This window comes from Oncorhynchus mykiss, chromosome 18 (genome assembly GCF_013265735.2).
Source record: "Oncorhynchus mykiss isolate Arlee chromosome 18, USDA_OmykA_1.1, whole genome shotgun sequence".
NCBI lineage: Eukaryota > Metazoa > Chordata > Actinopteri > Salmoniformes > Salmonidae > Oncorhynchus > Oncorhynchus mykiss.
Window position 1 is genome coordinate 47988000 of NC_048582.1, and position 13157 is coordinate 48001156.

Consider the following 13157-nt stretch of genomic DNA (forward strand, 5'->3'; position numbering starts at 1 on the left):
AAGCTAAGGGCACACTGGGAACAACCTCTTCTCAGAAAACAACCTTCTTCAATTAAAGGGGGAAAACACTTTGTAGGAACACGCAGTCTTTTTAGGGGGAGGGGGGCCTTGGAGGAAATGCCAACGTGATGTCACGGTCCACAAAACAATGGCATTTTAGAAATGATTTGTTCCATTTGGGGGCGAAAAAGTTGTCCAAAGCAAATATTTGTCCAACATTGCGCATGCTGGCGAAGTGGAACCAGTCTGGAGATAGACCCCGACCCCCCCCACACCCCTCTAGCCCTTATCCATTTCCACTTCAGAGAGAGAGAAGGAGAGAGAGAGAGAGAGAGAGAGAGAGGGGGGAGAGATAAGTATTAAGGAAATGTTTTATTTTCAAAAAAATATCTCAATCAATACCTAACTTCTGTACATGTTCTAATGTTCTAATAACATAAAGCTGGGAATTATTCTGGGTGACGGAGAAACTGCAAATATTACTGCCAGATATGTACTGTATGTGATTGCCGTAGCATGACCATGAATCCCCTGAAGTGTTTAAGAGTGGAGATACATTTGACCCTAAAAATGACAGAGGCATCTGTGTGAACAGTAGCCTGGGGAAGGTACTTTGTAGTATTAGAAATTCTAGACTTCCTTATTGAACATAATGTCCTGACCAAAAGCCAAATTACCGCACGTCTGATCATATTTACACCCTGAACTCCCTTATTGACCCCCATGTGAACCAGATTAAAACCTAAATATACTCCTGCTTTGTTGATTTTGAAAAAGCTTTTGATTCCGTTTTGGCAAGGAGGGTCTTCTGTACAGAAAGTGGTGTTTGCTTATATCAAATCTATGTATACAAACAGTAAATGTGCAATAAAAATGGGAAGCAAACAAACAAACTACTTTACTCATGGTCGGGAAGTTAGACAGGGTTGTAGCTTAAGCCCTACTCTATTTAACATATACATGTATATAAATGAATATTAGACTATTAGAAAAGTCCACAACACCTGGTCTCGCCCTGCATGTCACGGAAACTCAATTCCTGCTGTATGCAGACGATCTAGTTCTGTTGTCACCCACAAAAAAAGAGTCTACAACAGAATCTAAATATCCTACATGAGTTCTGTCAGTCATGGTCCATGACAGTAAACATGACAGTAAACTTCAAGTAGACAAAGTATTTTTGTCAACTTTTACTTCACTACATTCCAAAAGAGAATAATGTACTTTTTACTCCATACATTTTCCCTGACACGCAAAATAACTTGTTACATTTTGACAGGAAAATGGTCAGATTCACACACTTATCAAGAGAACATCCCTGATCATCTCGACTGCCTCTGATCTGGTGGACTCACTAAACACAAATGCTTAGTTTGTAAATGATGTCTGAGTGTTGGAGTGTGCCCCTGACGATCCGTCAATGAAAAAAAAAAAGAAAATTGTGCCGTCTGGTTTGCTTAAAATAAGGAATTTGAAATGGTTTATACTTTTACTTTTGATACTTAAGTACATATTAGCAATTCCATTTACTTTTAATACTTAAGTATATTTCAAACCAAATACTTTTAGACTTTTACTCAAGTAGTATTTTACTGGGTGACTTTCACTTTTACTTGAGTCATTTTCTATAAAGGTATCTTTATTTTTATGTCATGAGATGAACATAGAGAAAAGTCCCCTCATCCAGCTAGTCCTGACGCTAAATTCACAAACAACTACCAACCCGACAATGCCTCAGAACAGCACTCAGACAATCTGGCCCAATCAAATTAGAATCAAACAAAAATAAAATGATATTACCTATTGGGAAAACATGTAAACTGACATGCTATTTGGCCCTAAACAGAAAGTACACGGTGGCCGACTATCATTTAACATTAACATAGAAAACTGAGGGAAGAATTTACAATATACAGACTCAGTATCACGACTCCGACCGAAGGTGGCTCCCCTTCCCGTTCGGGTGGCGCTCGGCGCTCGTCGTCGCCGGCCTACTAGCTGCCACTGATTCTTTTCTCCCCCTCCTTATGTGTTTATTGAGTACACCTGTTTTGAGTTGGTTATAATTAGTGAGGCTTTATTAGTCAGCCGGCCCGCCTGGTTCTTTGTGCGGGATTGATTATTGTAACCCTGGTGTTTGCATTAGATGTACATGTTTGTGTATTTAGTGCTAGACTGTTTTCGTTTCCCTGTGTCTGGGGCATTTGGTTTGAGCACCCGTAAGTGGGGGGGCCGTAGTTCTCCGTGTGTGCATTAAAGAAGCACTTTATTGAACTCTGCTTCCCTGCGCCTGATTTCACCCTCACGACACCCAGGACCTTACACTCAGTAAGCACAGCCTTGCTATTGAGAAAGGCCGCTGTAGGCAGACCTGGCTTTCAAGAGAAGACAGGCTATGTGCCCACTGCCCACAAAATAAAGTTGAAACTGAGCTGCACTTCCTAACCTCCTTCCAAATGTATGACCATAGAGACACATATTTCCCTCAGATTACAGGGACCCAAAAAGATTTTGAAACAAATCAAATATTGACAAGTTTCCTTATCTGTTCGGTGAAATGCCGTAGGGTGCAATCATCGCAGCAACATTTTTGACCTGTTGCGATAAGAAAAGAGTAAACAGTGGAGCAGAAACACCAAAGTAAAGAAAACCTATATATTTATCTGTTAATTTATTTTCCCATTTATACTTGGACTTTTTTCACACACAGCACACGCACCAGCTGGCTGAACGGGCCCTAGTGGAGAGAACAATCCAATTTGTCTGTGCACTATTTTATCTTCATTTATAGACTATTTAGAGTGTATAGACCAACGGCCTGTACAGGTGCGGACCGATACACTCGTATTTGTGTTTGCTTTATTACATAGTTAATTATTATTATTATTATTATTATTATTATTATTATTACATAGTTGAGAGAGAGAGAGAGAGAGAGAGAGAGAGAGAGAGAGAGAGAGAGATATAGAGAGAGATATAGAGAGAGATATAGAGAGAGACAAAGATAGAGAGAGATATAGAGAGAGACAAAGATAGAGAGAGATATAGAGAGAGAGACAAAGATAGAGAGAGATATAGAGAGAGACAAAGATAGAGAGAGACAGAGACAAAGACAGAGAGATAGAGAGAGACAGAGACAAAGACAGAGAGATAGAGAGAGACAGAGACAAAGACAGAGAGATAGAGAGAGACAGAGACAAAGACAGAGAGATAGAGAGAGAGACACACAGATATACAGTGCAATCTGAAAGTATTCAGACTCCTTCCATTTTCCCACATTTTGTTACGTTACAGCCTTATTCTAAAATTATTTTTTAAACTGCGCAATTGGCGGAGAAGGGCCTTGGTCAGGGAGGTGACCACGAACCCGATCGTCACTCTGACAGAGCTCCAGAGTTCCTGTGTGACGATGGGAGGACCTTCGAGAAGGACAACCATCTCTGCAGCACTTCACCAATCAGGCCTTTATGGTAGAGTGACCAGACGGAAGCTACTCCTCAGTAAAAGGCACATGACAGCCCGATTGGAGTTTTCCAAAAGGTTCCTAAAGGACTCTCAGACCATGAGAAACAAGATTCTATGGTCTGATGAAACCAAGATTGAACTCCTTGGCCTGAATGTCAAGCGTCTGGAGGAAACCTGGCACCATCCCTACAGTGAAGCATGGTGGTGGCAGCATCATACTGTGGGAATGTTTTTCACTGGCAGGGACTGGGAAACTAGTCAGGATCGAAGGAAAGATGAACGGAGCACTGTACAGAGCGATCCTTGATGAAAACCTGATCCAGAGCGCTCAGGACCTCAGATTGGGGTGAAGGTTCACCTTCCAACAGGACAACAACCCTAACTAAGCACACAGCCAAGACAATGCATGAGTGGCTTCGGGACAAGTCTCTAAATGTCCTTGAGAGGCCCACCCAAAGCCTGGACTTGAACCCGATCTGAAAGAGAGACCTAAAAATAGCTGTGCAGCGACGCTCCCTATCCAACCTTACGGAGCTTGAGAGGATCTTCAGAGAAGAATGGAAGACTCCCCAAATATAGGTGTGCCAAACTTGTAGCCAAGAAGACTCAAGGCTGTAATCGCTGCCAAAGTTGCTTCAACAGAGTACTGAGTAGATGGTCTGAATACTTAAATAAATGTGATATTTCCATGTTAATATATATATATATATATATAGATATAGATATATATATATATATATATATATTTATATATATATATATATATATATATATATATATATATATATATATATATATATATATATATATATATATATATATATATATATATATATATAGATAGATATAGATACAGTGCCTTGCGAAAGTATTCGGCCCCCTTGAACTTTGCGACCTTTTGCCACATTTCAGGCTTCAAACATAAAGATTTAAAACTGTATTTTTTTGTGAAGAATCAACAACAAGTGGGACACAATCATGAAGTGGAACAACATTTATTGGATATTTCAAAGCTTTTTAACAAATCAAAAACTGAAAAATTGGGCCTGCAAAATTATTCAGCCCCTTTACTTTCAGTGCAGCAAACTCTCTCCAGAAGTTCAGTGAGGATCTCTGAATGATCCAATGTTGACCTAAATGACTAAATACAATCCACCTGTGTGTAATCAAGTCTCCGTATAAATGCACCTGCACTGTGATAGTCTCAGAGGTCCGTTAAAAGCGCAGAGAGCATCATGAAGAACAAGGAACACACCAGGCAGGTCCGAGATACTGTTGTGAAGAAGTTTAAAGCCGGATTTGGATACAAAAATATTTCCCAAGCTTTAAACATCCCAAGGAGCACTGTGCAAGCGATAATATTGAAATGGAAGGAGTATCAGACCACTGCAAATCTACCAAGACCTGGCCGTCCCTCTAAACTTTCAGGTCATACTAGGAGAAGACTGATCAGAGATGCAGCCCAGAGGCCCATGATCACTCTGGATGAACTGCAGAGATCTACAGCTGAGGTGGGAGACTCTGTCCATAGGACAACAATCAGTCGTATATTGCACAAATCTGGCCTTTATGGAAGAGCGGCAAGAAGAAAGCCATTTCTTAAAGATATCCATAAAAAGTGTTGTTTAAAGTTTGCCACAAGCCACCTGGGAGACACACCAAACATGTGGAAGAAGGTGCTCTGGTCAGATGAAACCAAAATTGAACTTTTTGGCAACAATGCAAAACGTTATGTTTGGCGTAAAAGCAACACAGCTGAACACACCATCCCCACTGTCAAACATGGTGGTGGCAGCATCATGGTTTGGGCCTGCTTTTCTTCAGCAGGGACAGGGAAGATGGTTAAAATTGATGGGAAGATGGATGGAGCCAAATACAGGACCATTCTGGAAGAACCTGATGGAGACCTGAGACTGGGACGGAGATTTGTCTTCCAACAAGACAATGATCCAAAACATAAAGCAAAATCTACAATGGAATGGTTCAAAAATAAACATATCCAGGTGTTAGAATGGCCAAGTCAAAGTCCAGACCTGAATCCAATCGAGAATCTGTGGAAAGAACTGAAAACTGCTGTTCACAAATGCTCTCCATCCAACCTCACTGAGCTCGAGCTGTTTTGCAAGGAGGAATGGGGAAAAAAATCAGTCTCTCGATGTGCAAAACTGATAGAGACATACCCCAAGCGACTTACAGCAGTAATCGCAGCAAAAGGTGGCGCTACAAAGTATTAACTTAAGGGGGCTGAATAATTTTGCACGCCCAATTTTTCAGTTTTTGATTTGTTAAAAAAGTTTGAAATATCCAATAAATGTCGTTCCACTTCACGATTGTGTCCACTTGTTGTTGATTCTTCACAAAAAAATACAGTTTTATATCTTTATGTTTGAAGCCTGAAATGTGGCAAAAGGTCGCAAAGTTCAAGGGGGCCGAATACTTTCGCAAGGCACTGTATATATATATGGAAAGAGAGGTAGACAGAGAGAGAGAGAGAGAGACAGAGAAAGAGAGAGACACACAGAGAGAGACACACACACAGAGACAGAGAGAAAGAAAGACACACAGAGACAAAGAGAAAGAGAGAGAAAAGAGAGACACAGAGACACACAGAGAGAGACACAGAGAGAGAGAGAGACATGACGAGAGATAAACACACAGAGAGTGAAACTGAGCGAGAGAGAAACTCAGAGAGAGTGAAACACAGCGAGAGACAGAGGAATGCAGGGCTGCGAGATGACAAACAGAGCAGAGCGCTGGATTCCATGGAATTCCTTCGAGCAGAAAGAATGTGCTAATTGGCTGACCTATGAAATCATGATGATGGCACAATCATCATCACCTCCCTTCATTAAAACATGTCACAGACAGACAGACAGACACAGAGAAAGAGTCAGTGACTAAACAAAGTGGGATAATCCGCCAGACGTGGGTAGACACACACTACATGGCCAAAAGTGGACACCTGCTCGTCGAACATCTCATTCCAAAATCATGGGCATTAATATGGAGTTGGTCCCTCCTTTGCTGCTATAACAACCTCCACTCTTCTGGGAAGGCGTACCACTAGAAGTTGGAACATTGCTGCAGGGACTTGCTTCCATTCAGCCACAAGAGCATTCATGAGGCCGGGCACTGATGTTAGGCAATTAGGCCTGGCTCGCTGTTGGCATTCCAGTTCATCCCAAAGGTCTTTGATGGGGTTGAGGTCAGGGCTCTGTGCAGGCCAGGCAAGTTCTTTCACACAGATCTCGACAAACCATTTCTGTATGAACCTCGCTTTGTGCACGCACGGGGGCATTATCATGCTGAAACAGGATAGGAGCCTTCCCCAAACTGTTGGAAGCACAAAATCCTCTAGAATGTCATTGTATGCTGTAGCGTTAAGTTGGAAGTTGGAACACTTCACTGGAAGTAAGGGGCCTAGCCCGAACCATGAAAAACAGCACCAAATGATTATTCCTCATCCACCAAACTTTACAGTTGGCACTATGCATTCAGGCAGGTAGCGTTCCTCTGGCATCTGCCAAACCCAAATTTGTCCGTAGGACTGCCCGATGGGGAAGCGTGATTTACCACCTCAAATTGGAATCCCCAATTTCATGGTATCCAATTGGTAGTAATTACAGTCTTGTCTCATCGCTGCAACTCCCGTACGGACTCGGGAAAGGCGAAGGTTGAAAGCCATGCGCCCTCCGAAACACAACCCGACCAAGCCGCACTACTTCTTGACATAATGCCCACTTAACCCAGAAACCATCCGCACCAATGTGTCAGAGGAAACACCGTACACCTGGCGACCGTGTCAGCATACACTGCGCCCGGTCCGCCACAGGAGTCACTAGTGCACGATGGGACAAGGACACCCCTGCCAGCCAAACCCTCCCCTATCCCAGACGTCGCTGGTCCAATTGTGTGCCGCCCCATGGGTTTCCCAGACTGCAATGCAGTGCCTTAGACCACTGCGCCACTCGGGAGGCCCAAAGAACACATTTCCACTGCTCCAGAGTCCAATGGCGGCGAGTTTGACACCACTCCAGCTGACGCTTGACCTTGTGCACAGTGATCTTAGGCTTGTGTTTGGCTGCTCGGCCATGGAAACCCATTTCACAAAGCTCTCGACGAACAGTTGTTTTGCTGACGTTGCTTCCAGAGGCAGTTTGGAACTTGGTGATGAGTGTTGCAAACGAGGACAGATGATTTTTACAAGCTTCAGCTCTCGGTGGTCTCGTTCTGAGCTTGTGTGGCCTACCACTTCGCGACTGAGCCGTTGTTGCTCTTAGAGGTTTCCACTTTACAATAACAGCACTTACAGTTGACCGGAGCAGCTCCAGCAGGGCAGAATTTTGACAAACTGACTTGTTGGGAAGGTGGCATCCTATGACGGTGCCACGTTGAAAGTCACTGAGCTCTTCAGTATGGGTTATTCTATGGCCAACGTTTGTCTATGGAGATTGCATGGCTGTTTGCTCGATTTTATACACCTGTCAGCAACAAGTGTGGCTGAAATAGCCGAAGCCACTAGTTTGAATAGGTGTCCACATACTTTTGGCCATGTAGTGTAGGTGGACAGTCATTATCTTTGACACTTGATATATTTGACTCATAAAATGATATTTGACTCATAAATGAGCATTTGAATGCTCCGTATCAGTCAATACTGTACAGTGTTTGAGTATCTGCAAAATTACTAATCTGCCTGCACCCAATAAAACCCCCTTAATATTATTTGCATACTGAGAGGGAAGATAACAGCGCGTAGGCATGAGTTAAATAATGTCTAAAATGACAGACAGGAAATTCTCCATTGCAGTATTAACTGAGATATGTCATGGTCAGTTTGGAATGTGTTCAGAATGTGGGGGGGGGGGGGGGGGGGGGGGGGTTGTGACCTACTAGATAATATCACAGGACAGGATGTTAGCATTATGTCGTACTCCTCTGAGAGAGATAATGGTTTCTAGAAAACAGGAACAACAGACAACATCAGTTGCTATGGGTTGGGGGGGGGGGGGGGCAATTAAAACACACACATTATTACCTGCCTTTAAAGGACAGAGTGCAGACTACCCCCCCCCCCCCTCCTCTCTTCCTTTTCCTTTTCCTGTCAATTCCATTGGTGTGAGTAGTGTGGAGATGACACAGGGTAAAGAATGTAAACAGGCCATTTTAAAGTGGGCCCAACACCTCATTATGACTGGGAGTGGAGAGGGTAACCATGAGGGCTGAATCTTGAAACCATAACAAATCCAGTATCAAGCCAGTATTATAAACCAACTCTGACTATAATATCCAACATATCCACCAGCATATCATACCACATACCTATCTGTGAATTACTACACCTTCAAAGAAATCAAACAATAGCAGCTTCTGACTCAAAGTTTTGGATCAACACCCACCCCAAAAATTAAGCAAAAGTTTTATGATAGTTTAGGTGTTTCCATGGTGATATTCTGCAATGTGCAATTCAGGGGCACTAACTACGCATCATGTCTTCCCAGGGGCAATCCAATGCTGGTGTCACGCCACAGAAACTATAAACATATGTGAAAGTGTAACTAACTTCTAGCTCTAGCCAGCCAGATGTATTGGCACAATCTGGTTCACTGCTATGATTACATTCCAATGTCCATACAAGCATATTTAGATAGAATGTGTGCCCAATACATTACTTAGGCGGTATGCTAGTATGAATGTTTGGAACACGGCCTATCTCACTGAACAACCTCATTGACCTAATGAATAGCATGGCCAAGAACGAACACTTGAATCTTCCATGTTATAACTGGTAGATGAGGAAGTCATATAATGAGATTCAACACACATTTAAACACATCAGTATGTCCCTTCAACACCTCCCTCGGGTGCAAGGCATTTTCTTAGTAATTGGCGAGGAGAGAATGGATAATTAGCCGTACAAATGATGTGTGGCTCCTGCTCTTTCCATCCATGTAGACGTATACTGAAAATATACTATATACAGTACATATAATACATTTTCCATGTGATAGCCAGAATGACCTATTCACTACATGTCCCTGTCTCTGAAAATAAATACGATGGTCAAATTAACCAGTCGCACGTTTCCTCTGCAATAATTATTTCATTATTTCATTTCGACGTGTTCTCATTTGCATTACCAAGAATAAATTACATTGGGAATATGTAGATTGAAATGCAAGCATGGCTGAAATAATTGGAAATGTATTATTATGTCAATTATGCTTTATGTCCATTTCTGGTGGAAATACAGTAGGGACTGATGACTAATATCTTAACTACATGATGTCATCGTTTTCAGCAAACTGCAGTCCCGAGCATTGGTCTCCAGTGGCTTGATACTAGTGACATCTAGTGGCTGACAGAGACATTGTGCTCATAGTGAGACAAAGAAGCCTGAAACACCCAAGTAACTCCAGGGCATACTGTAGTTGTCCCATACCAAATCAACCCATATAAGCTCTATGCCCCCTATACACTAGTGTAGATCTGAGAGAAGTGGATAGGTGTACACAATATAGCAACAATTCCAACTGGCTAGTGGTGCTATTACTATGTTATATCTATTTATAAACTGTGTGGGTCGAGCCCTTAATGCTGATTGGCTGACAACTGTGGTATAGCTGACTGTATACCACGGGTATGACAAAACATTTTTATTTACTGCTCTAATTACGTTGGTAACCAGTTTATAATAGAAATGAGTGGGTTTGTGATCTACGGCCAATATACCACGGCTAAGGGCTGTGTCTAGGCACTCTGCATAAGAACAGCCCTTGGCCGTGGTATATTGACCATATACCACACCTCTATTGCTTAAAGGGGGTAGGGGTTAATAGCAGTTGAGTCATTATTCCAAGTCAAGCCCATAGACCCTGAGAGAAGGAGATAGGGCCGAGCAATATAGCTTGTCATTTAAGGTGGCACTATTACCATATTGGTTACATATTACGTCAAATGGTTCCTCTCTAGGTTTCTTCCTAGGTTCTGGTCCACCGTGCTTCTACACTTTCTACATCTGTTTGGGGTTTTAGGCTGGGTTTCTGTACAGCACTTTGTGACATCGGCTGATGTAGAAAGGGCTTTATAAATACAATTTGATATAGCTAAAGAAGTAAACTACAGGGGTCAATTTGGGATAGAGCGATAGAATACTCAGTAGACGACAACATTTGGAGGGTTGCAGATAGAAATCAAACTTCTAGAGGATTTGAATTGCTCCATGGCATTGTGTACATGAATAGTATCTGACTAGTGTCTGACTGTGATATGTGGTTGTCCCACCTAACTATCATGAAGCACTAACTGTAAATTGCTCTGGATGAGAGCGTCTGCTGAACGACTCAACTATACAAATGTAATGACTAGTGAGTGACCCCCCCCCCAACCCATAGAAACTGATGTTGGCTGTTGTTCTTGTTTTCTAGAAATCATTATCTCTCTCAGAGGAGTACGACATAATGCTAACATCCCCCCCCCACCACCACCACATTCTGAACACATTCCAAACTGACCATGACATTTCTCAGTAAATGCTGCAATGGAGTATTTCCTGTCTGTCATTTTAGAAATTATTTAACTCAAGCCTACTAACACTAGCAGCCACAAGGTGGCGATATATAATTCAAGATAAACGGTAGTGCTGTTGTGTGATCATCCATTGAATGACAGAACCAAAATATTTAGGTTGAAAGAAAACATACACAGGGACACCATTTCATTACAAATCTGTAAAATCGAGTTTTAATGGCAAAATACATGAAAATGACAAATATGGAAACTGCCTCCTTTATAAAAACGACCTGTTACTACTGTGTTTATGACAATAAATATAGACTGCACCATGTACAGCAGATGATCAAAACAAGATAAATGAATGACTATCCAATGAGTGCAGTAAGCTTTTCTACCACGAATGCGTATTATTATTCCAATATTTTGTCTCAACAAGATAGTAGAAAATAAGATATTATTCTGACCCTGATTCTTCAAAACAAAACAAACAGATAACATATATGTTTTAAAGAACAATCTTAACAGATGGAATCCGCAGTGGGGAAACGGCGCCACTATCGTGGCTTTGGTTTTGTTGACGAAGCAGAGCGGCGAGCGTCGCACCGCGTGGTAAAAGAACATGCCACCGTTCTATCGCGCGTCCAACGATGTACCGAGTGAAGAGGAAAGAAAGTGTACATTGTTTGCAGTGACTTCTTTATTGTTGTAATATCGCAAACGGACGTGGCTGTTTCACCATTAAGGATTCCAACTTAACATGGAACAAAAAATTATCCCAGTCATTAACAATGACATTTCAAGCCACAATCTTTACAGAAATTGCACTTCAAAATACTGGTCAGGGTGAGTAGTACCTTTCTATTTGATCGTACCTGGGTAGGATCTTAATTTGACCACTCTTTTTGTTGATGAGAATTTTCCAGCACCACAGGAAATGCAGATGAGCTTTGTGATTTACATGAATTCACTGAAAACCCACACTAATACACAGTTATATTAATGGAATTGCACTTTTCTCATAGCCTATTTTTGACCAGCTAATAACCTAACCACCGATCAAGCAACATTATGGTCTAAATGTTCAAATCCTGGTGCTGGAGGATTATTTATCTGAGACAATATAGGTCAAATTAAGATCCTACACCTGTAAATCATACAGTATTAACACCGCACGGGTAGTATAATGTTTTAGAGTTATCAAAGGTGTCGATGAGGGAAGAGTTGAACTTAATAAAATCTTTATCATCTACATTTCATTCCAGCTCTCACAGAGGATAGTACAGAATTGCATAAGAGCACATCAATAATACATTAACATCAATGGCATCAAACAAAAGAAGAGTGTAAAAAAAGATTGCAAAACATATACTGCATATTCAACATACAGTTGAAGTCGGATGTTTACATACACTTAGGTTGGAGTCATTACAACTCGTTTTTCAACCACTCCACAAATTTCTTGTTAACAAACTATAGTTGTGGCAAGTCGGTTAGGACATCTATTTTGTGCATGACACGAGTCATTTTTCCAACAAATATTTACAGAGATTATTTCACTTATACAGTATTTAACTGTATCACAATTCCAGTGGGTCAGAAGTTTACATAAACTAACTTGACTGTGCATTTAAACAGCTTGGGAAATTCCAGAAAATTATGTCATGGCTTTAGAAGCTTCTCATAGGCTAATTGACATCATTTGCGTCAATTGGAGGTGTACCTGTGGATTTATTTGAAGGCATACCTTCAAACTCAGTGCCTCTTTGCTTGACATCATGGGAAAATCAAAAGAAATCAGCCAAGACCTCAGCAAAAAAATGTACATCTCCACAAGTCTGGTTCATCCTTGGGAGCAATTTCCAAAGCCTAAAGGTACCACATTCATCTGTATAAACAATAGTACGCAAGTATAAACACCATCAGACCACGCAGCCGTCCTACTGCTCAGGAAGGAGACACGTTCTGTCTCCTAGAGATGAACGTACTTTGGTGTGAAAAGTGCAAATCAATCCCAGAACAACAGCAAAAGACCTTGTGAAGATGCTGGAACAAACAGGTACAAAAGTATCTATATCCACAGTAAAACGAGTCCTATATCGACATAACCTGAAAGGCCACTCAGCAAGGAAGAAGCCACTGCTCCAAAACCGCCATTAAAAAAGACAGACTACGGTTTG